This window comes from Zootermopsis nevadensis, unplaced genomic scaffold, assembly GCF_977971745.1.
Source record: "Zootermopsis nevadensis isolate Lab colony 2312 unplaced genomic scaffold, Znev_1.0 Znev_ptg000040l, whole genome shotgun sequence".
In the NCBI taxonomy this organism is placed as follows: Eukaryota; Metazoa; Arthropoda; class Insecta; order Blattodea; family Termopsidae; genus Zootermopsis; species Zootermopsis nevadensis.
The window spans coordinates 1,218,716-1,244,740 of NW_028259172.1; the positions used below are offsets into that span (position 1 = coordinate 1,218,716).

Here is a 26,025-nt window from a genome sequence, read left to right on the forward strand (position 1 = left end):
CTCTTCCCAAAGATAAAAATTCAGCTAAAGGGAAGGAGATTTGAGACGATAGAAGATATTCAGGCAGAATCGCAGATGGTGCTTGACAGGCTGACAAAGAAAGATTTCCAGGGATGCTTCCAGGCTTGGCAGCGGCGCTGGGATCGTTGTGTTCACTCCCAGGGGAACTACTTCGAGGGTGATGGATTAATTTAATACCTGAGATAAGTGTACGTGTTTTTATACGCGCAGTCTAGAAACTTTCCGATCGCACCTCGTATATCCTAGTGGGACCTTTTTTATCTTCCTCAGACGCACCAATAAAATGCCTTAATATTTCCTTGAACTACTTAAAAATTAAATCCGTGGGGTAACAGCACCAGAGAGTCAAAGCCGACTAGCTTGACAGCTGGCCTCACGTTCACATGCCTAAGCAGAGGTGAATGATCATCCAACCAGATATTGGGTGACGACGAAACCCAGCCATTGCTAGCTTTCCTGACCGGATCCTTGAACTACTTATGATCGCTTTATTTCAAGTAATTTTCATTCTGTGTTATAAACATATTCATTTTAGCAAGCGTAAGAAAATAAACTAAAAATTTGAAGAATTGTATTATGAACGACTGTGTAAATACTGCGTACCATGTATTTTAATAATATTCGACCTAAAAGAGACTGTTCAGTCAGTAAACCAAAGGAGTCATGTATTTCCAAGTTCTCTGCAGCTACATTTGAACTCTGCAATAAAATTACGGCTTATATGTTTGTTTCAAAACTAAAATTGAACATGACACAGGCTATTACATTATTCACGTTCGTCCGCCTGCTAGTCACAGCATCGGAATAACATAACATCACGTTCAAATTCGGTATGACAGCCCTACATTAATTTTTGTCTGGCTATTTCAATTTTATGGCATGTGATTTTCTGGATCACAACGCCTTGTTATCTTGAGGGAGGTATCACTTATACCCTGCACATGTAGGCGATACGTTCCTCCGATACGTTTGTAACCACTTACACAATGTCACAGATGATGCAGTATTTCCACCGCCTTCAAAACTTCGAAACTCTTTCTGATTTTGATTTAGCCTTGCTCTTAATATTAATGTTTATTTATCTGATGCTTATTTACCGCTTCTGTTTCTGACTGATATCTTACTTTTGAAATCATTGTTTCTCGGTGTTTATTTCGTCAAAGATGAACTTTCCCCATCTCTGTTTTTGAAGATTTAATTTTTCCGTCACCTGCAACGTGATTTCCGTTCCGAGAGTTCTTGTGAAACTTTTCGATAACAGTAAAAAGACTAGAAGGTACTCAGTATGAAGTCGTCTTTTCTCTTTTGTCGTGATGATCGTTTGCCGTTTATTTCATATCAAACAAATAATAGAATGTTTCTTCCACTTTATCTTTTATTTCCATTCATGTATGCGTAGCAAAGCGAGGTAAACGTCAGTAAAGAATTCAGTGGTGGATTCTAAAATGTAAGCATTGCAGTAATATAATCTGAATACAATTTTTGCTAACCAACTTCATGAAACAGAGCCAGTTTTGAAAGATAATTGTATATCTGGTCAAGGATATGTTTTATAATCCAGAAGGTTCATTATCTGCTAATCCATGATATTCTAAATCAGATTAATTTAATCCACAACTTCAAGCATCACATTGTAAGATCCGTTTTATATTATTCAGCTGTTTTTCCCCTTAGGCAGTAAGGTCTACGCCAAATCTTAAAGACTGGAGTAGAATAAAATCTTAATACGGCACGTTGTCTTATATTAAATATATCATAATATGGACTAGGTGCAAAATAAATGTGATGTAATTAATGGAACATAGTCACAACCCTGTATAGATTCATGAGATCTCTATTAATATACCGTTCCCAAAACAACCACTACAGTATTAGAAAACATAACAAATAATTTAAATACAAAAACAATTTTATTTTCTGGTGGCTTTGTTCAGAATGTTGGCTCTATCGGAGATTAAATTAAATCACTAAAATTGTGTATGTAAAACTGACTCACTGCAAAGTAGTTGTTTTCCGTAACACTCTATATATATATAACTTTAATGTGTGAAAATACGTATAGACTTAGGGAGTTGGAAAGCCGATTACCGGCTTCCTTCTACCGGAAATTTATGTTCCAAACTAAGAACATTTTATGGCGCTGTATTTTTTGTTATTGTATTTTTTACAGCAGTTGTAATGTAACTTGACAGAAAACAAAGCATATTTTAAATACTGAATGACTGAATAATTATTCTTATGGAAATTCGTGAACAGTCAAAGCGTCATTGTGGTATTCCCTATATCTTTGTTTATTTTACTGAGTTCTTTCATGTAGCGTTTTGAATCAAATGATAGGATGACAGAAAATTATGGTTTGTAAAGGATATGAATGAAAGCGGTTTTTGCCTGTGTAAATGTCTGTGCTGAGTTTCGAAATTGGGGGTCTCCAAAAACTAAGCTTTGGCTGATTATCTTTTCCAGATATCAATATAATCGAGATTCAGGGTAGCTCAGCCATTACTAAGCTACTTTCCCGGTGAGGGCAAAGATTATTCTCGTCCTATCCGCGTACAGACAGACATTCGACGGATACTGATAAAGTCTAAAGCTACGAACTGGAAGAATGGGGTTCGAATTTTGCTCTTCGGTATCAATCATCCCGGAACAATTCTGTGTCCTTTGCAACAAGTGGGGTCACGGACTTTTTATCCGGGGAGAAAAGCTGTTGAGGAGTGGATCCAATCATTTCTGCTTCATGTATCGAGATTAAGGAAGTATTTAACGTCACCTCGATGAATCTCCCATATCATGGTGCTAAGGCATTTTCTAATATACATCCTTCTACCATTTGGTATTTCAAATTCATAGCTTTACTAATACATTTTTTAGTGTGTGAAAGATATTGGTTCTTGAGATATTTAATGACAAGAATATTTTGATGATGTTTTGTAGCAACTGATTTATTATACCATTAATATGTTATATATGGTCTGCTTTCAGGTGTATTTCACAAATATTGGAGTTTCAGTGGTTCTCATTGTACCTGATGCTGACCACTCACCCCCACCTAGTGCCGAGGTCAAGAATGAGTAGGAGCTGCACCTCCACTCCCCCCCAAAACGACCTACGTGCCGTGTAGGGGGACTGCTTTTTACGTTTACTATATTTACGAATTTTTTTACATTTTTTTGAAGGACGCAGTGAGCTTACGTGTATTATGTAATAGCTTTATTCAATGAACCTGGTTGTATTCCATTCACTGTGTCCTTGTGAGACATGTAATAGTAATGCAGCTCTTCAAATCATTGTCAATCGAATAAACCACGACGCTTTCAGTGGCTTGCATCCAGACAGAAACAATAGACGCTACTTTCACCCACTTCCAAAAGTAGCCTACTCTACAAATCCGCCACTGTCGGTAGAAATAAGTAAGGAACGGATTGGTAGGAGGGACGCGGCTGGCGTCACACAGAAAATGGGATCCGATTATTCATTTCCCTTTCCTCTGCTCCTACATTGCTGTCACCGATCTCTTTATACTTTATCCTCTTCTTCAGCACACCCCTCTCACCTTCATCCAGCAAGTGCGTCGTCTTTTCCTGTATCGCGTTTTTCTTCCTTTTCCCACCAGAGGTGTTACTCAGGATTTTCACGCTGAGGGACTAGACGGATTATACTTCTTTGTTAATAATGTTCATCTCTTCTTGTTTTGCAATCACGAACAACGCTGGTTTTGTAATTTCGGTAAGGAAACCGTACAAAAGAAATTGCAACAAGTTTGGCGGGTCGTAAAAGTCCCTAAATTCACCAGATCGCGAAGGTCGCAATTTCACCAAGACGACTAGGTCTCCAATATCGTCAGGCCGCCAAAGTCATTAAAAACGTCGCTGTTAATAAAGTCGCAAGTCGTAAAGTAGCCTATGCAATATTGCAACACAACCTGCCTTGACCTTATCTAACTTAATGCATCAAAAACCAAACCAAAATAATCGGACCAAACTAGACCAAACATGACCGAACATGACCAATTTTAACTAAGCCTGATCAAGTCTTACCAAGCCTCTTGTAATCCTAATTATATCTAACCATACCCGACATGACAAAACATAAGTCGCCAATTTCTCCAGGTCGCCAAGGTCGCACATTTTCAGGCATTTTAATTTGACATATATTTAAAGAAATACAACAAATATAATTGATGCGGCTAGGCAGCTAGCTTGTCGAATTATGAGAATTTTTGCCATAGTTAGAAACTTCAGCTTAATTATCTCTTAAATATGACTAACAATCAGTATTCTTTCGTTACATGGTCTAGTACTTATATTCCGTCAAGATAACTTACTGTCTTCCAAGAAGCCACTTTCCAGAAGTTTTATATACTAAATATGAGTAAGCATTTATTACCTCTCCGTCCGATCTACAGGTCCAGCCCTCTGTGTCCTCTTAACAACACTAATTATCTCATTCAGCCTGATATTAAGATATTTCAAACAATTATATTATTACGAATAATTCTCACCCTCAAATTTTTTTGCGTGTTTCTTAAAATATTTAATGAACTTTGAACATAAAACAAAGTTATAGTACATTTTCAACAGGTGGGTTTTAGCTTTTAGCCACTTTATTTAAACACTTTACCTGAAACGTCTCTGAACTGATATGTAAGATGTAAAGCTATAATTTAATGTTCAATTATAAGCCATAAAGCAGTTTAACTCCAGATTCGGTATTCCACAAAATACATTCCTGAACCAGTCATAAGTAGTAGATCAGTAAGTTCTGTAGTAAAGGAAATACCAATTACCGGCTTTAGTCTATCACGAAGGGGAGAGAATTAGACGCAGGGCACGAATAACTGGAATGGATGAAGGAGAGAAATGCTCCAGGTCTCTTCCTCCCCCTTGATTTGCATAATTAGCAATTAGGACAGATTAGAGCTCGCCTGCTCTCTGTAATCATGGCTAGTAACGAATTCAGCAACCTACCAAGAGTACCTGCTCCGTGTTTGAAAAGTAAAGACCATTCTCTCTTCTCTCTGATTACACACCGCTTCTCTACGGTTGCTAGGTACACAGCAGAGAGACAAGCAGCATCAGGATTAAACAACATTCAGTGGTTTTGCAGTGAAATAAAGAAACTATTGCTCTATCGAGAAGAATAATAAGAAATTTTTGTATAAAAATTACTTTGAACGTAAAGAAAGTTTCTACTTCTTTGTCAGTCTGAAAGAATACTCTGTCGCCAAGCGATTTCCGAGGTATCCAGTCGCATCAGAACAGAGTTGGTTAACGAAACGTCGGTTTATTACTGTAACCAGTTAACGCGGCTGATTGCTCGAGAATATTTTATTGATTGTACTCGCCTTGAAATTCACAAATCCTATGTACTCGTAATTCAGATGTTTTATTTCAAGCATAGATGTATTTTCGCAAAGGATATGAATTCGTATGTGGTAAACAGTAAATGTTAAACAAAAGGCAATGACAGGACGACTTGGGCCATATTCTGTGTCTTCGAATAAGGGGCTACTGAAAGAAGCAATAGGGAATTAGTACGACGCCAAACATTTGGAATCGCCGTCACATTCAGCATCGCGCTCAAAAGAGTTGACGGGTCCTGAACAAAAAGTATCCTCCTACAGTGAGTGGAATGTAGGGTGAAGGGTGAAGTTTGTGAGGCACTCTCAGAGTGAACCATTTTTGGTGCACTACGTGATGGGTGTTGTAATGAAAGAAATGTCTCGGCAAGGTTTTAAAGTGCAGAAAATAATAAAAAAAGATGAAGACAGAATGAAGAAAAATCAATTTCATTTCTTCTACAACCTTTCATTCTCTTTCGCCCTCTCACCGGCAGATTTCAGAACGACAGAACTGTCCACTGTCTCACGGTATTGGATTTCTTCTTGGTTGAACGGTTGGTCTCTCCGAAGGCATCAGATACATGTTAGGTTTGGAAGTAAATACTTTTTGTTAGTTGTTGTTTTGTTCCCTTTGTTCTATCTTTGTTTCTCCTTGCGTGTGTGTGTCTTTCATTTTGACTTGACGTGATAAATGGAAGGGGTGGAAGGTTAAGAGTCGATCCGTGTTATAAAGAGAGACAGTAAACAGAAACAAAATAAAACATTCCAAGATGTGGATCACAGCATCTGATACAATAAAAAAAGTGCTGACTGAGAAACAGGAAGTAGCATTGTGATGGAAAAATAAAATAACTGAGAAACTTCATAATTTGTTCTGTTTCCATAATATGTTTGCTGCGATTAAATCAAGGAATTGTGATGAGTTGGACATGTAGCATACTTGGTGGAAATGAAAGCTGCTAAAGAGAAGGCGCGACTGAAGACAACTACGTAAACTTTGTGCGCAATAAATACATTCCTGACAATAATCAGTGTTCTACATTCCACTGGTATAATAAATTGACCATTGTCTCAAACATTCAGCAGATCGCTGAAGAGAAGTTGTCGTAAGTTCCCAGAACTCATTACTACTCATTACAAATATTTCTCCTCATACTTCAAACACCAGTTCTATTGGTGATTTGTCTAACTGCTCTAACCGTACAGATGTTTACGTTCTCTGCTGGTATTCGTGTTTAAATTTATTGCATTCAGTTACTGTTGACTCTCATTTTAAAAACTAAAAGTTTTTTACGAGGATAATGATGGGGAAACATAACTCATAGAAGCGATAACTCTCAGAATACGTAAGTCCGACGCAACGTGTATCACATTGACCTATTGTCATAATTTCTCTTTTATAATTTTCTCTTTATATGAATTATTTTGACAATGAGTTTGTTTCTTAATTAAATCTTATAAAATACACAGTAGAGATAGCAAGAACACGTAAACACAAAACTTCAACAGTTTAATGTCTTACGGGCTTACTTCCCAAGCAACAAACGATGACCATTATGTTAAGGCAATCTTAATAACTATTTACAACCTTGTGACATTATGCTAATAGATCTATACAGATCCCATGGGTTGACGCCATTTCGGCTTTAGGTAGATACCAACATTTCGGACGAACGTAGGTGTGTGCGATTTCCAACCATGACATCATAATACGTTATGCTTAAGAAGATAAAGTTTTCACCTGCAGATAATGTGTGTCATCCAAGAGCAAAGTGAACGGTAATCTCTTTGTGTGTGTTGACGGATTACGTGCGGTAAAAATTTAGAGGACCGCTTTTATCGGATATTGAAGTACGAGTCAGTAGAATCAGTGTAGTTGTTCGGTTTATGCATAAACCCAAAAAAAGAATCTCCTAACGAAGATTAGGCATAAATAGATTGCGCAGGAAATTACTAATTTTCCAGCCAATTTACAACTGTCAAAACTGCTTTCTGAAAGTGTTCATTTTGGTCTTCTGGGGGTGTAACGTAATGTAAACTTGTGGGTAGATACCATCATTTCAGAGGAACATTCCGCCTGCATTTTCAGAGCCTGCCACTGTTTCCTGTGTTGATTCACATGAATCAATTGACATCCTCCGGATCTACTTCATGAAGTTTTATCTTAATATCAGTATCCCATCCTGCCTAGGCCTAGTCTCTCTCCAACCCAGAAGATCAACAAATTTCATATGATTTTTGAAAGGTTTCTGACAATACATGCACTGATTGTTACCTTGCCTTATGTTTTGTATTAGTTGTAGTGTTGTTTTATTAAAGAATGTTTCCTTTATTTAGAATCACTTTCAACTACACAATTTAAAATGGCTGCAGATAATATTCATTGTTAAATACAATTCTGGGAATTTAGAGTTCTAATTAAAAGTTATTTCAGGGCTACGACATAATAATAAAAAATTGCACATCTCGTGCAATTAACGCTTTCTCAACCTTTGGTTATGTAATTGAGAACGAAAATAAAATGTAATTTACTATGGAATGCATTATGTTTTCACTGTTTGCAGCAGATGGTAAATAAAAAACTTCAGTCAACGAAAAATATTTCCTACTTCCAACAAAACTTGTGTCAGAAGAAATAATATAGTTTCTTCCTGCGTTCTTAAAAACGTTACAGAATGAATTCCACTGTATCTGCAATGCGATAAATTATTTTTATGATCTTTGAGCTAGGTAAAAGACTGATAGCACGTATTTCATACAGTAGTTGATACTCGATCTCTTGTCTGTTATGTTCTTTAATTTGAAGGCAAGGGGCTTGAAAGACCTAGGAGTAGATGGGATGACAATATAAAAACAGATCTTAAAAGAACATGGTGTGAGGTTGTGGACAATATTAATTTGGCTCTTTACAGGGACCAATGGCCGGCATTTATGAATATGGCGAAGCAGTTTCAGGTTACATAAAAGATGGAAAAGTTAGTTAATTACTTGAGATAGTCAAGAAATAGTATCGACGTTCTTCCAAGTGGGCTCAATCAATGAACGCCCTCAGACAAAATATCGAAACTTTTAAATTCCGGTCTAGAAAGGAAATAGATGGAGTGCAGCTACATCATGGATAGAAAGTTCCTTTCACAATTATGTTCTCTTCCAGGGCATTATTTCCAGATTTCTTTGGAAATAAATCTATGAAATAGAATAGATCAGAGATTTCTTTCATTCAAGATGGTTCCATCTGTAGTCCAGTGGCCCTATATTCTGTTCAGTACAAAGCCGTAGCTGAATCCTTTACACTATAATAAGAAAATTGAGTTAATTCTGTATGGGCTGTCTGCCAGCGAGCGATAGCACCTCGAGGGACATGAAACTGTCAGAACATGTTGCCTCAGTGAGGACACAGTAGTGAAAGGAAGAATATATATGGCTCGGTATGAAAGTTTTCACTTTTCATTTTTGTTTGTCAGAGAGTTTGGTTCCTTTTCACATTAATTACGCAGTGCTAGGTAATAATGCACATCACTTCTGTAGCTGGTTCGTCTTGTGATCGAAACTGATTGGTTATCATTGTAGTCACATGAAAACCTGATTGGCTGTTATCGTGACAGTAACAGTATTATTTATTTTAAGATTCGTTGTTGCGATTGAAATGGAACTGGGATCTTTTGAATATTAGGGTAGTGTAATGACTACTGTCTCATAGAATATAAAATAAATTGTTCATATAAAAAATAAAAAGTTGTAAAATTTTGATAGTATGAAAACCTGCAGAGAATCCAAATCCTGAAGATGACCTAATATTTGGCTAGGAGGCTTACTGCAATAGACTACGTCACTGTTCGCTGTTCCTACACCTAATATCTCCTTAGAAACCAAGCTACTGGGTTTCATATAACTACATATAGGTCACGTCTGTGGAAAACTCAGGTAACGGCGCTAACACAACATCAGGAGATTACACAGCGGCGAAATCTGTGCGCGGTATGTTGTCCAGTATTATGGGGCAAGGCATCGATTTTAGTTACAAAACCACCGCATCAACCCAGCTGCACCATGGCAGCACATGTTGCTAACAACAACACCAGAACAAGCGGCTAATCTTCTCTGTGTACAATTTTATAAAAAATAAAGAGAAAAAATTCTAAATCCCAAAATAAATTGGTAGTGAATGGGGTTTAGTGTGCGACCTTATCTGTAATCATGGATAAAGGTCAATATATCCGGTATGTGTAGCTGATGATAGAGGTATTATAGGTGTTATGTTGCGTGGTTTATTATTACGGCAGGAGTAGCATTGAATTGTCCACTATGGGATATTGACTACAAATTATAAGGATGTAGTATAGAAAAGACAAAATTTTGTCAACGGAATTAAACATATACTTCACAATAACAATAATCGAAACAGTTTATGTTTAAAATTTATCGCGGGAAATAATTCACAATTTCTGTTCTAGTGAACAAATATTATTTCTGAGAATAAAAATCTACCGTTTCCCTTCCAATTCTCACTTATATCCAGCGTTATAAAAGTATTATTCTGTATTTCTCAATTCTGTTACCTTAGAGCATTTTATCATTTTGTTATAAACAACCTCATCTTTAACAATAATCTATTTTATACTCAAAAAATTCTTTCTTCTTCCTCGTCACGAAACGTTTTAGAAAAATACGTAAAAGACATCCTCATTCCCTCTATATAGAGAGCGTCATCTTTACTCAAATCCGTTCTTCGCCTTCTGAGCTTCCAAATATCAAACTTGATCTACTTATTTCCTTTCATGCACAACAACCCCGTATATAAAGTATCGAAGCCCTCTTATCACTAATAAAACTCGTAAAACTGGCATGCATAAGGCAGACCTGTAGTCTCTTTTGATAGAATCCAGGCTGCTAACCTTTATTTAAGTCCTGGACCGTAATACTGCATTTAGGCTACTCCAACGCTGCTAGCAAAATTAATATCACGCAGTGCTGAGCTGCTAAATATTCATGAAGTTTGTTTTGGTAGGCCTGTGTTATAGCCAGAGGAATATGGAGGCAAAATTACGCAATGAGAAGCTTCATAATGTATATTCTTTACGAAATATTTTTAGAGTTATCAAGTCAAGTAGGTTGAAATGGGGGTTATGTAGCATTAATTGTAAATCAAGAGATGAAAAATGCGTTTGCAGTATTTGTCAGAAACCCAAAAGGATGACATCATTTGTATCTGCCAGAGCAGCTGGGAGGATAATATTAATATGTTGCTTAAGTAACCTTTTATTATGAAAGGTGGGAGATTTGTTGACTATCTTGATTTTTAGCTCTTTAGGAAGGAATTTGTTAGCCCACTTTCATTGAACTAAATTGTTTTGCATGAAGATATTTTGAATTAAAGTATCACTTTTCACATAAAAGCAATTTATAGCACATAATGAGCTCCATAAAATTTCTGTAAATGCAGAAAAGTAACATGTTCTAGCTCTTGAACTATAAATAAATACTATATATATCCTATTGAACGCCTAGGCTATAAACTCCTGAAACCACTACTTTGTATCCTGCCCCTTCAATAATAATAATGATAATAATAACAGCAACAATAACAGACATTTCTGCCGGCCTGTCCCACAAAGAAGCATTCATGTCAACTATTGTCCGGTGTCAAATTTTCCTCTGCCGAATGCCTTCCATTCGTATTGTTCAGAAGCCTCTATTGTACCACCTCTGTCCTTTGTTTCAGCCCTCAGTAACTCAGGCTTTGTCCCTTTGGTGTGTGACCCATTCAGTAGCGCAATCCATCCTAAGGCTGAAATGTCGTTATTAAAATTATCTATCAACGAATTTACTTTGCACATTATTTGTCTTTTAAGTTGAAAGGGTCACAATGCGACCTGATTTGTCCTTACAATGACAAGATTTATTGAGAATTTAGTTAAAATTTGTATTATGTCTGCTAATAGCAAACATCGCGACTGAGTTGTTAGCACTCCTCTTTCGTGCACGGGAGGTCCTGGGGTCAACTATCAGCTTAAATACTGGCTGTGCTGATTGAAATATTTCGTTATTTTCCAGGCAGATGCCGGGACAATGCCTCTGAAACGTCGGCCAATTTCTACGAGAATCCACGGTTCAACATCTTCACCTTTATTAATTTGGATCACTTTTCATCGTGTTCGGGAGCCATTGATTCAGACAGATGAAGTTAAATAGAAACAGTTTAAGAGGTTCAAGTTCAACTGCACTTTCATATTCATATAAGAATGTATCATCTCAAATGAAGTTTAATCTTCGATAGTTACAGATTCGTTCTCCAACTTCTGAAAGTATTTAAAGCTCAATAATCGATTAAAGTATATCATTCAAATTATTGTACTGTGAAAAACCCTTGATATTTTCCATTCCCCTAATAACACCACTGCAATGTGATCCACAAATGGCAATTAAGATTCTACAGTGGAGTCGTACTTGTGTACACTGTCATAAAAATCACTTCGATTTCAACTCCACATGTCCTATACTAACCTGTAGCACAGTTGTTATCCAGTTTGTTAGTATTGAAATATTCAAAACTTGGACAAAATTTCTGTTGAAACTTGGACGTTACGTGGACGAGATATAAAAACAGAAAATTGCAAACCTCTCTGTGAATTTAATGAGGAGAACGGTGGATGATATTCGTTTATCGAATACACTAAAATGTGAGAATAATACAACATGAAAGACCGGGATTCAGATCCCACCAGAGGCGTCGATATACTTGTTCCTGACAGCATCAATGAAAGTTCTGGTGTTCAACCAAGCCTAAGCACTTGGTACTAAGGGGCATTCCCTACACTGGCGAGGAGCTAATTATTCATTTTAATGTGCAATATATAATTAAACTTCATGTATCTTCATCTTTCTAGCATTTACATTATTGGTTTCTATAGTGATTGACCATTCACACGTGCTTGTATTTATTTCTAGTTATAGACACAGAAACATCGATGCCAATTATCTTCAGAGTAATTGCACTGCTCGTTACCTGTGCTATTGCAGCTTAGCGTGTTATTTAGTATGTGTTGGCGAGTAATTGAATATTCAGTCGTATGATTTGTTGTTGTGTTGGTAACGTTTTATAGACACTTGTATGAAATGTAAATACGTTTCGGTATATTTCGTACACAGTGAAGTTCACAGGCAGAATAATGGATAAGTCTACTGAGTTACAAGCTCATATGGCTCCATCGTGATAGAGGCAGTAAACTATTCTGAAACGTCGGCCAATATCTACCAGACTACACAATGTATTATATATGATTGCTTATTTTAACCACCCAAGTTTGCGTCACCAATCTGATTGTAATTATGTAAATCTGACATCTTTGTTTCCTCTGCTTTATCTATGCTATTTGAAACGTTATGGAGAGAATCATCTCAGAAGAGCATCCTATTGCTACTGAAGCTGTGATTAATGAAGGCGAAGGACAATTAGGCTGATGATGGAATGAGGAAGGATTGAGATAAACCACAATACTTGGGTGTTGGGGCGTAGTCCTACGCTGTCAAACGTGAATCTTCACTTAATCAGAAAATGGTAATGAAGCAGTAATGATATTGTAAACTGAACATGGGTTGTTACGTAAACTGAATGTCTTTAAAAGAATGTCAACATCGAAATGACTAATGAACACTGTCTACAACTTTACATTACATTAAAGAATGTTGCGCAAAGTTTTCGAAGCCTCAGGGTCTGCGTCTATAAGATGTAATCTAATTAACAAAAGAATTTAATCTTATCCAATGCATTAGAAAGTTATAAACCTAAAAAATGAGTATTGAAGTCAAACGTGGATTATAAATTGTATGAGAGAAATGGTGATTTGCTGAACAACTGATTGTTTGGTTGATTAATTTATTGATAAATAGAAACGAAAGTCAGTATCTTGATGGGTTGACATTTGGGAGAAACCAAGCACAGTAAAAAAGTGCACGTTATCTGTGCATGTGAGATTCCGCCACATTGCCTTATTTTCATGAAATAACCGAGTCATAGCTCAGGCGGTTAGACTCTGGTTTCACTTCTCAGAGATCCAGCTTAAATGACGAGTAACTTTTAGTGAAGGTATTTGAGGTTTTGCGGTGGAGAGTCTGAAGATGTCTGTCTTCTGGGTTGTAGATGCCGTGTAGTCTGGTAGAAGTTTACCGACATTTGATAGGTATTTTCCATCATCAGCGCGATTGCCCTAATGATGGATGCAGCAAGCCATGTTAATATATTAAACTCTATGCCTGTCTAATTCGTAAATGTTAATTTGTACCTGTTCAGTGAGACGAATCCCATGCCTTCACCTCTATTTTGTTGTATCGTGTAACTTCATAAGGATCACGCCTCACAGTATCAGCATCGCAGCATCTCTTGGTTCCGTCTGATTTACTTCTCTTCCGTTCCACATAGCTTCCATTCAGTTACATCAATCGTTCATCTTCCCTCACTTTTTATCTTATTTCGTTTCAATGCTGTCTTTACGCAGGTCACGACTTGTGCCTACACACGAAGTGTCTTTCCTGCCCGATCCAAACAACGCATTTAACACTGAAACATAACACAAGTGTGTGACCACAGAGGAAAGATATTTTCTGTACAGTAAATAGTTTCAAAAAGTGTTCTTTGCAAGCAATTTTAATTTTGTATTCGTAGTCTGTGTAGCTCTGTAACCTTGATGTTGATATCTCGATGCATAAACGTTGTTCAAATGTTCTCATTCTTGAAATATTTATTACTATCTGGCTTGCGATTTTTACATAAAGTATGTAAAATTAAAGCATGATGTGGAGGGATTACATGTTCGTCTGTCCATATGTTTCATCTGCAAAAGTATTGAACGAATTTCGAATAACGCGCGCTACACCTTTCGCTAGTTTAAGAATGCCTGGAGGTATACCTCCATTTCCTGATAACATAAAACTCAACTGAGTGCAGCGACTTCACTATCATACTAAGCATTTGATATGTTACTTTCAATTATTCTTTGAGTTGCTAAGCAACGCGGTGCCGCCTTCTAAATACCCATCGACTCATTATTTATGACCAGTTTGTCATGTTTTTTTGATTAGATTTATAACCTATCCAGTTAATATGGCGTCCATCAATAAATTAGCAAACAAAGCAAAGTTCCTGAGTACACTGCAGGCGTGATTGTTTCTTCTGTCATTTAACGAAGCTTTTAAAAGTTTAGTATTTTCAGAGTTTAATTTACCACCCAGTAAATTTAACCGGCCATTTACAAAAGTCAAAGGGTACTTTTTTGTGAAAAAATCAGAATTGTAATGGTATGTTTATACGTTTTCTAACTTCTCAAAATGATGAACACTTATTTATAATTACAACTTTCATAAATTGTTTGTTCCTTTATAGAAGATAATGTCTTATAAACATTTCATGTTCAGAAAATGCTATGTATATACATATAACGGTTATAATAAATTTGCTAAACCTCAATTGAAAAAATAATAATAGCAATAAACTTGAGGTCTTTATATGACATCTGATCCGGAAAAGGTACTTAATACCACACAGATAAAATCTGCGGTCCTGTTATGTTCAGTAAAACTTATTCAGAGAGGTTATATAAATAAGTGCTTACCAAATATTATTCAATATTTTGTCAATAATAGAAGATGCCCGATACAGATTTTATGAGCTGTGAAGAGATCGACCAAGATTGGAAGGGTCGATAATTGCCTTCTATAGAAACCGATCTCTGCAGTTATCAGTTTAGTGGTCATAAAAACGTGACCGTAAAATAAACCTGAGTGATCAAGAACATAACAGACGGAGATTGTTTGATTAAGGGAGCGCCATGATTTTGTCTGTTAGGACAAATATTGGGTAAATCGCATCTACAATATAGTCCTGCATGTAGCAAAGTATCTCTTTCCACTTTTGGTATGCAATGGTGATTCTCAGATAATTTTTAATAATCATCCATAATATGGCTGGACAGCTGGTCAAGAACCAGGCGCGTTGTTCGCTGTGTAAGACTGGTCTAAATAGAATCTGTCCGGTTTGCACTGAGTCACGCCACGTCTTCAAAACAGTGGAATGCTGGTATCTGATTCCTTACTACCACCGACCCGCTGGTATGGATATGTATATTTTATAACCTGCTTTTCTTCTGGCAAAACAAATTCGTCACGCTGTTCTAGTTTAATGGATAATCGCCCGGGAACAATTGATTTTTCGCTTCGTTAACCTTGTTTGAATAGCATTCTGTCATATTAATCTGCTTTCGCTACATAGTCAGAACAATTCTTCTTCTTCTTCTTATAACGTCTCGTGTTGATATATGGATTATCTTTTCCTCATTTCATATTCCCTCTTATAGTTCTATTCAGTTCCTTTCTGGTTTATTAATTTCCCATCCGACAAGGTCTTCTGTCCCTACTTCCTCTCTGAGCGCTTTGTACCAACTCAGACTTCATTTGTTTCCAATGGACCTTAAGTCCCTTCAGAAACGTATCGGTGCTAAAATTTGAAGGTTTCTGCATTTATGAATAATAACTTCTAAACGTGGGTCGAAGTAAGTACAGTTCAGAGTAAAATGTTATGAAAGTACACGACTAGATGAACAGCAGAAAATCTATTAATATTAATTCAGTAGATAGGATAATTAAAATACCGCCTAATTCTGTTACAGTCTACTCACACGAAGCATGTAATATCAATTTCTTCTGTTCTTTATTTGTTTTTACCTATTTTTTTTTCTATTTCTTTCTCTTTGTGTTTGTTTTTAATTCTTACTCTCTCCCTCTTTCTAGTTTTCAACTCGCTTTTTCTTCTCACATTCCTCCTTTCTACCTTTAATAATTTCATCATTTCTATAAATAAATCTCTTTCTGTCTCTCCTTCAAGGTTTGTGTTTATCACATTTATCTTCCTTCGTGTCCTCTTCTTTCAAATCCATCTCCACAAGCATATCTTGCAGCACGTCATTTCTTCGGAACAATTAATTAAATCTCCTGTCCTGTGAAATTGCTAAGAACCAATAATTGACCAACCTCGTGTAAGTCTTCACTTTCGATTCTTTCCTCTTGCCCCTGATTGTACTACAGCCTGTAAAGCACTCTTAATTTAATTATAGATGGGTGATACGGTATTGTCTTGATACATGATTTAGACATATATAAACTATTCTTTTAGTTTTATTTAAAACTTAAATTAAAATAACATTATCTTTGTTATAAGAAAATTAATTTTCCTTTGCCAGTTGAATGTTACCAATTAAATTCGCTCAAGTGGTAACGCGTTTAACTTGAAATCGGGGAATGCCCTGTTTTAATCTCGACCGGACCATCAACTGTCTTGATTGTAGATTCCGTAATTCTCTTCAGTCGCTCCAGTATAATATCGATATATGAACGTTACATTCAAACAAATCACCATATTTTTTATAGTCCTTTCAATTTTTCCTCTTATCATTCGACGCTAAGCAAATTCTTCGGATTATGCAGCGTTGTTAAATAACCTATAATCCATTTATCCGTGAATCCACGATGCCATTGAACGTGTCAGTGTACTCAGAATCATTGTCGTCTTCTCTGCCGAATGCTGGGCTACTTCGCTCTAGTGTTACTCTCAGAAGGTCATTGACGCTCCAAAGGAGTGAAGATTGGGTAACAAGTAATTACGTGTTTTCCTATTCCATGTTATGTCCGTCAGTCAACGCAAACATATTCTTCACTCGAAACTCCACTCATTGTAAGCTTGTAAGCTTTAACCTATAGTTTGACTGAAATAAGACGAAACCCAGCTTAACTTTTATTGTTACAACAGTTTAAGTACAAAATGACTTAATAGGAGTGTGGAAAATTTTCATAAAGAGGAGTTTAATAGTAGGCCTATATGAGTGTTTGGACTGCATTTATCCAAAATAAAAAATAAATTATATTACTGATTATTCAGTGTTTATCATAAAAAAAATATATATATATTTTTTAAATTTCACATACCTCCTAAGATGTCTTATTGTACCACCGGGGGTTCGCGTACCCCAGGTTGAATACCACTGGACTAGATGATGTACCATACTGAGGGGGTGATACACCCAGTCCCTTGCAAACTCATAATAAAATTAATTATTAATATGGTTGGAGAGTTCAAGATTTCGAATTTTGTCCATAAATGCATTTTTAGCTTTTAAACTGTGTTTTAAATAGTATTCAATAAAAGAAACTCATTGCTTTTCATCACACTCAATTTTACAATGAAAACTCAACAATTGCTTCATAACTCACTTTATTCTGAGGTTTAGATTATAAATGACTATAGTGGGATATATTCGTTTAAATTTGTCGTATTGCAAAATTAAAATATCATTAACAGTAAACGTTTCTGGTACAGAATGATTGCGTCTTATTTCTGTCTTCCTGTAAGTAATGCACATGCCTTATTCTACGAAATTAAAGAGTGAAGTCAACCTCAGGTTCAACTCGTTACAGATACAGTTCTAAATGCGTAATGAGACTGACACCCAATGTTAAGGTTGAATGTCCCCGTCACGAATAAAACTTCCCTCCAGCTGTAGTTTACCTCCTGTCTAAATTGCTTATTGTCTTCGCTGGTGTCCAGCGTTGCCGGATTTTAAATAAATTTAAGTAGCACACGAGGCTGTCATTCGTTAAAAAGTTGACTGGTTCCTAGGCTATTAAAAGACGTACATTATTCTTATAATATTCAAATAGATGCTCAATATGGAAGGTTTGTCGCGAATGGCGAATTTAAAAGGATGTGAAAGGAAACTTCGCAGACATTTTTTTTAAGTTGGTATCATAGAATTTTATTGGGGGACTGATGAAGACGACAAAAAATTTTAGCCTGACTACCTTGTTTTCAAACTCAAATGTTATTGTTTGGGTTCTAGTAACACAGCATGTATCACACGGGAAGATGCCGATAGATGTTGAGTAGGTAAACAGTTTGAAAGGCACAATCTCGGCGTTCACTTAGAAATACTGAGAAGAATCACGAAAAATTATCAGAATAGATAGGTGAACGGCCAAAATTCTAACCGACTGCTTCCAGAACACAAGTCTACAAGATGGCCGACATCTGTCCTTCACACCGTATCCTTATCTCATCCTTGATTTTATCACCCAAATAATATTTGGCAAAGAGTTCAAAATTAAGAGGCTTCTCATTGTGCAGTTTTCTTTAGCCCCTTTCTAATTCTACAGCCGTGTAGGTCTTAGAATTTCCAATCTTATATTTTTACGTAAAACAGTCTTCTTGGTTGTTACATACAAGGTCTTTGGAGAAAATGTGAGCGACTGGAATTGTGCATAAAAATCTGTAAATAATTTCTGCAGGAATTTTCGTTCTAGAACAAACAAATTGGCTTGAATATAAAATGAGATCCAAACAAAACACGTAAATTAAACTTCAGAGCAATAATTCTGTAAATATTTTTATATATGCTTCCTTCTGCATATAATGAGTAACATTAAATCTGCTGTGGGGTTTTTAAACTGGGCATGAAGTTTATTTCTCGCTGACGTCTACAATTTGTGCATTTATGAGTCATAACTCAAGACAATGGATATCTGTGCAACAGTGGCACATGCAAAATTTCTACAATAGCCTTACTTGTTGAATACTTTACAGTGAGAAAGACATACTGTAGATTCTACGCGGCGTAAATTAGGTGTAAAACTGTTAATATAAGCACCTTAAGGGCACAGTGGACTCTGGCAGAAGATATACGTACACGCTCCTGCCGCCGGGCATGGCTGACCTGGACTAAGGTTACATTATAACCGTTTCCGCGCTAAATCCATTTTGTCCGAAGAATATTTGTAAATACGAAACTTGGGCCAACAGTTATTTTGTTTCGTAAATCATGGTCGTGGCATATTTAAATATACTGTCTAGACATTTTTTTTAAAAAAAATTAATAAATATCGTGGTATGATATCGCAGTCGGGACTGAAACCAGGTTCCTCACGGAATACGTTTCTGATGCAGGCCACATGAGTCAGGTCGAAAACCCGTCTCTTTCCTCTTCCACTGTGTAGTAACACACAAAGGAAAATAAAGTGTGTGCTTACAGCTTCACGAAAGTGACAAAAGCGATGATTAACTTTTCGTTTGCGTTATTCTCGTCATCCCACTGTGACTGGGTGGTCGGATGGAAGGCGCTTTGCAGCACACGCTACACGCCCGTGAAGTGAGAAAGTGAGGGAATCACGATTTGGCACGCAAATAATTCGCAACACGGCGCTGACTGAATGCGCAGGACGATAAAGATAACATCATTATTATCGGCGCCTTTGCCCTATAACGTCTGCTTCAAGTACACAATCAGACGTAATGGAAGTAGATGAATAAACGTAGCGAAATGGACAGACAGACATTAACTCTGAGAATCGTGACATTACAAGAGGAGCAAAAGATCTTTCCTTGGAACGTATTCCTACGCAGAACGATACATGTGAGCTCGGGAAATAAATTTCTCAGTTACATGAAGTTTAACTCCATGAAGAAGAGTCCTTTAAAATCTATTAGTCGCTAAGCTAGTCACGAAATTACCCACCTTTCACAGAACTCGAAATTTTATTGTTATTTTTAAAAAACCAGGCATTGCCCCCTTTCCACAGCAAAGTTAATTCGGTCCACACTTCCATACCATCTTAATATTACCTTCCTAGTAATGGCTGACTACCTTCTTATCTCAACTCTTGCAAGCTACCTATCCTTTATAAATAAATAAGTATCGTTAAAGACATAAAAAGAAATCGGTTTTATGAGTTCCTGTGTTTTACCTATAAGCGACAGATTATGTTATTATTGTACTAAGATAATTTATAAGACAGCGGAAAACCCATTATAAAAATTGCAGTTCTAAAATATTCACCTTAATACTGCCTTCTGTATATGAAACCAATATCAGAGTGTGTTTGCTGTTTTTCTTGGAAGTTAGTTGACTTTTCGTGGGAATTAAGTGGAGTATCGAACAGTTTTCTTGGCAAATTCATCTGCATCATACAAAATGTAATATTGAGAATGATTAATTCACATAATTTATTATTGGGGTAGATTTATAAGTTCGTGACCTGTTTCAAACACTTTCAGTGCAATAAATGTTGGGAAACAATACCGAGAGGGAAAGACAGGCCACAATGTTGGAAGTCAGGAGCGAACTCGGTCCATTTCACTAAGACACTGATTGATGTGCGGTATCTAAATGTCCAACAAACATTTCGTTCGCTGTAGAGTGCCAAAGCAAGCGCTTCCCGTGAGCTTTATGGCCAGACTGTCCAAGCACGTAGACTTCTAGGGCATCAGACGTAATGGGCCTACTTGAAAAGCGATGGTTTCCCTTCCCAGTGCCTGTGACGTCGTCAGAGTACATCGTTATTTCAATCACATACGCATACCTAAAGATCACATGAGACTTCTGAACAGATTTCGACGAAATTTGAAATTGAATAGTCTACACCGTTAGTTGTGGTGCTATTTTAATTTTGGTTTGTTTGAGGGCTCGACGCAAAGTAAAAGCGTGAGATATGAGGTTGTTTGACCTGTGAATATGTCGGTTATGGTCTTCAGGGTGCTGAATATGGATACGATACTTTTCTCTGAAATTCTGGTATCAAATTACAAAATTATACACTGCCTACACAAAAGAATGGTGCGGTTTCAATAGTGGGCACTTTTGAAACCGCACCATTCTTTTGTGTATACCCTGTATACGATGTCGCAACCCAGACGACCACAATATATACACACGTAATTTATTTGAGAAATATTTAGACTTAAGAAGGACGAATTAAGTGATCATATTTACGATATTACAGTACAAGTAACTTCGTTAATTGTTATTCTCGATACAGTAAATTTTAAGAGACTGGTGGGATGACGGTGTGGCTGTGATAGGACAGGGGAGGAGAGGGGTGCATACAGAACTTTGCGGGGAATCCACTTGGGAAACCGAGAAGGCCATTGGAGAACATGATTAAGATGGATCTTTGTGAAATTGCAAGTGAGGATTGGTTGTGGATGAAACTGGATAAGCATCGGTTTTTAGTGGTTTGTTTTGCCTTTCATTAAGGTCTACTACGGCTTTCATTTAAAACACTGACAAAAAAGGGAAAAGTAATTTATAAGTTTACAGCACGCTCTTCGGATCTGTTAGCTTTGTAACTGTGGATTTGTAATTGGAATAAATAAACGTAAACATCAGTAACATTAGCAAAATTACCAAGAAGGAGTTGATGAAGTAGAGTGTTGAGAGGACGCCAGAAAGTGTGTTGATATACCTGATATAACAAAAAAAAACCCGCCTGTTATACTGAAAATATTTTTTCTCTTTATTGTTAATAAAATTCAAGGGAACGATTAATGTTTAACTGCAGTTTAAACACTCTCGTAGTTCTACACTTGAGTCAATTTTGGTCATTATTAAAGCCTGATTCTCGTTTTAGCCTTTCATTCAGATTCTCTCATGGTTTACATACGTTATTCGATAGGCAGTTCAATATTTTTAAGCAATAATGATCGCTATCTGCATAGCAAAATGATCCTGTATATGGAATAATAAATTTGTATCGGCAATAAATTACATAAAATAGGAAGCAAATAAAATGTCTGGCTTCTATCGGGAATCTGTACCTGTTGAATCCCTCAGGGGACACGCACTGTTTTTTTGTCTCATCGCGCACTACCGATTTGTAAATGACAGTTTATTAAAACCTCAGAGCAATTTATTTATAAATTCTTACCGCAAACGGGGTCACATATTATTCAGTTTACCTTAACAAATGTGTTGATTTCATGTTTATTAATTATCCACATAAAACTGATTATTTACTATTTTTCAGCTTGCGCAATGATACAGTATCAGAGAATGTATGCGGGCCGTATGAAGCAAAGAGACGGGCCACGACTTGAGAACCGCTAATCTATCCCTCCTGGACAGCTGTTAAATACTTAATTAAACAGAGCCTGATTTTACACTACTAATTTTGTTCGTAAATTCTCCACGTTTACATACACTATTCAGCAACTATTTAAATAATATTAGTATTAAAAAATTGAAATACAATATCAGTCAGAGGTGAAAAGTTGTAAAGATATCATTTTAAATAATTTTCCTCCGGTACACTTTTCAACTTTTGTTTTATTTACAAATACACCGTTTTAATACGTAGTTGAAGTTGGTTAATGGTTAGTTTCATGTATATTGGTTACTGACGTATAAATACTATACAATTTTGTCTGTTAAATATAAGGATAATGCCTGTATTATTATTACAGGATTAGCTAGAGATGTGTTCTTTCCCGTTAGATATTAAAAAGATCTTCAAATACTTCTCTGTACATAGTTTACGGACGTGATATTATCCACTCCCATATTTCACCCCCATCAATCATATGAGTGCAATAGCACTGACTGTTCATTTATCTCGTCACATTCTAAACCAGTGCCAGTACCGTACCCAAAGGAATTTCATTCCTGTTCAGTGCTAGTCCAGTAGGCTACTTAACAAAGTTAAACTCGTTCTTATCGGGCTAATAGGAACTTACCGAAGATGCTAACGCTGAGAATAAGAATAAAAAATAAATAAAGCGATAAAATAGCATCAATAAATCAAGATGTCAGACAGGGATTATGTCTTTCACCTGTTCTTCTTAATATATATTGATGAAGCTGTTAGAAAACGACAGTCAGAATTATCTAAACACTTCTACTTAAATGGCATTAGTACATATTTCATTCAGTTGGTTATACAGTAGAGCTTTGCAGAGAACAATTTATAAATGGCATAGTATAGCAAATTAAAACAACATGAAAATTTTGCCTCAAAAATATAAATAATTTTGTTTAGAATAAAGCAATGAAATGCTTTAAGAAATTATAAATTGTGATTAGCGGACATGGTATAAAGCAGTACATGTTATTTGAGATGCAGTTGTTTTAAAATAACACGGAATGACATTGAACGGATGTGTCAAGCAATGAAGTTCACTGCACTGTAGAAATTCCAAAAACAACCTTGCTAAAATTGTATGGAATTATAAGAATATTAAACTTTAAGGGCTACATGAATCTGAATTTGATCGTTGCAAACAAAACTAGCCAATGAAAAGAATAGAAGAAGTTATTTCCAAGATCGGTAGCAAGTTACAGAATAACGGATCACAAACTTAATTTGTTCCTTTGCTATTCCTTTAAGATGTGGTGGGGGGGAGGGGGGGAAGTAACAAGACTACGAATGCGCCCATTTTTTTAATTGTGTCTACTGACGGCATTAACAGCTTTTTTGCAACCTGCTTTCATAAGGTATATATAAATATTATAACATGTTTTTTCTCTATTATGTTTCAAAGGGATATATGTAGGTTCAATGCTTACCCTAGGTTCCACCCACGCCAGTATCGTAGTAACTGAATATGCGATAGTATGCCACTTGTAGAAATAAAGAAGTATAAGGGAATAAATAAAGAAGGAATTTGTTGGTGAATCACAGAAACAAGGTAAAGAATAATGTACGAGTGGACAATTAGAGGGGAAAAAAAGAAATGATACAAGAATTCTGATAGGAGAGTGGACCTAATGAACTCACTAACATCTTTAATAATCATTCGTTCGTTATTCCTTCGAAGCCACAGCTCGTGTACATAACATTTAAGAATTCAGTCCGTACCACAAAGAAAACACTTCTCCATTACAATGGTAAATTGCTCAATGCTGTTTACAATAAGAATAATACAAAACCCATAAATACCAAAATGTAATGTTAATAACTCTTAAAGCAGATAACACATACGAGTGGGATGCAAAGTTTTAAACACATCAACTTCAAGGCACTGAGTACATAAGACCATAAACTGAAAAAAGAAACACAATCAGCGAATCCTTTGCATGCGGAGGTCAACAGACATTAACCTTTCGTTACCTTCCACCTTCGTACTCTCTCGATTGCCACCAGCAGTTGATGGAAGAGTGTCGTGTCACGATGGTCGTGTTTGCGAAATCTTCCCGAGGAAGACGCAGAGTGAACATGAAACAAGAGGACAGGTTGAACGATGACTAGATTCGATCGTTGTTCTTCCAATTGGGGAGACAAAGGGTTTTAACTACATGGTATGTAAGCTGAAACTTGGTACTGGCAGGTAGAGATGTCCGATAACGCAAAGCAAGCGCGTGTACAGCGAGAAGACAATTGCAGGCAGACAGCGCGTTCTTATCTTGATGTAATGTGATGATATAGGTAAAATATGATTGTTAAATTTCAATCTCGTCCGGAATCAGCAAACACAACTTGAAGATGGTTTAAATAAATTGCCTCACAACAACAAATGATAAACAGGCGAAATTTAAGGAAGATTAATCACTCTCACTGGGCTGTAAATTTTACTTGCGAAGTGACACATCAACATTATTTTCAGCATTGTTTAAAGTGAAACTAATGTCGCTTATTTACAGCTTCGCGTATTCTAAAACCAGACTATAAAACTGGCCCCAAAGCAGCGGTTAGTGAGGGTAAACAGAATTGTAGGCTGTAGTTTCGAACAGTATTGGTTCACTTTACGTAAAACTCAAATCATCATCAAATTTCTCAGACACGTAAACATGGATATGTACTGAATACATTAAGGCATATGACTTCCATGTAAGACATTTGTAACATGGAGAGCATAGGCCTATAGTCTGTTCAAAGAAATCAAAGTGATAAAATTATTTGCCTCATAACTAGTTCTATGGAACAGATAATTTGACTCTCAGAACGACTAATGAGAGTCAAATTATCCTCTTTTTATGAAATCTAAAGATTTATTTTAATATCCCCTTTCACTGTTGTTCTTTCATCGAATCTTAGACTTCTCAAGTGGCCCTTCTCTCTGAGAAATGATTACAAGATTTTGGTTTTAAATCTTGAAGGGAATAGACCACTGGGAAGACCTAGGAGTAGGTTTGAAGAATATTAAATTGCATCCGGATGAGAAAGGCGAAGGAGTGTAGCTTGGATATATTTGGTTCTGAATAGCGAAATGTGGTGGGCTCTTGCGAAAATAGTAATGACCCTTCCGTTTCCACACAAGGCAAGAAATTTATTGACATGCTGAGCGTAGGTCTACTATCAGTGTCTAAAGCAGAAATATGCTCCATGGAGTTGGTTAGTTTTGTTAATTTATTATATAATTTCCCACATACGTGCTACAATGTTCTCCCATGTGTACCTCCTTGATTTTATGATGCTTTCGTACACATTATGAAGCTCCTCGTTATACAGTTCCCTTCACACACACCCCCTACCCCCCCACCCAAACTTCTCTCTATCGGGTCCATACGTTGCCCTCAGCAGTAACAGATCTTGGAGGAAGCACGCGCCACTAAGGCACAGTCGTGATATATTCCATTCGCTCGTCTTATCTCGGCCTACATGAAACTGGTACACAATTTGTAACGACCGTTTCAACACCAGATAGGCCTGTAAGTGATTTTTACTATCGCAGCTTGCAACACTCGCCTGTGATGCACAAAAACAGAGCAAGCAAGGTTATGTTCAAGATGAACATGGACAAATGACAGCTGCAAGGCGCACGAGATGGCATCAAGGTTTTTCATGGACTGCGCCGACCCAAATGACACAGTATATAATACAACGCACCCTTTTCGAGAACTGCCATATCGAATCCC

General features: G+C 36.6%; 1 protein-coding gene and 1 long non-coding RNA gene across 3 annotated transcripts in view; both read left to right on the forward strand.

The window, feature by feature from the left end:
* LOC147871761 (uncharacterized) overlaps positions 1–7,901 on the forward strand; it is a 37,419-nt gene extending 29,518 nt beyond the window's left edge. For both annotated transcript variants that reach the window (XR_015538361.1, XR_015538360.1), the window contains exon 8: positions 3,004–7,901. This is a non-coding gene — a long non-coding RNA (uncharacterized LOC147871761). The remainder of the gene's footprint in view (positions 1–3,003) is intronic.
* LOC147871758 (uncharacterized) overlaps positions 1–26,025 on the forward strand; it is a 213,571-nt gene that overhangs the window by 136,225 nt on the left and 51,321 nt on the right. The window lies entirely within an intron of this gene.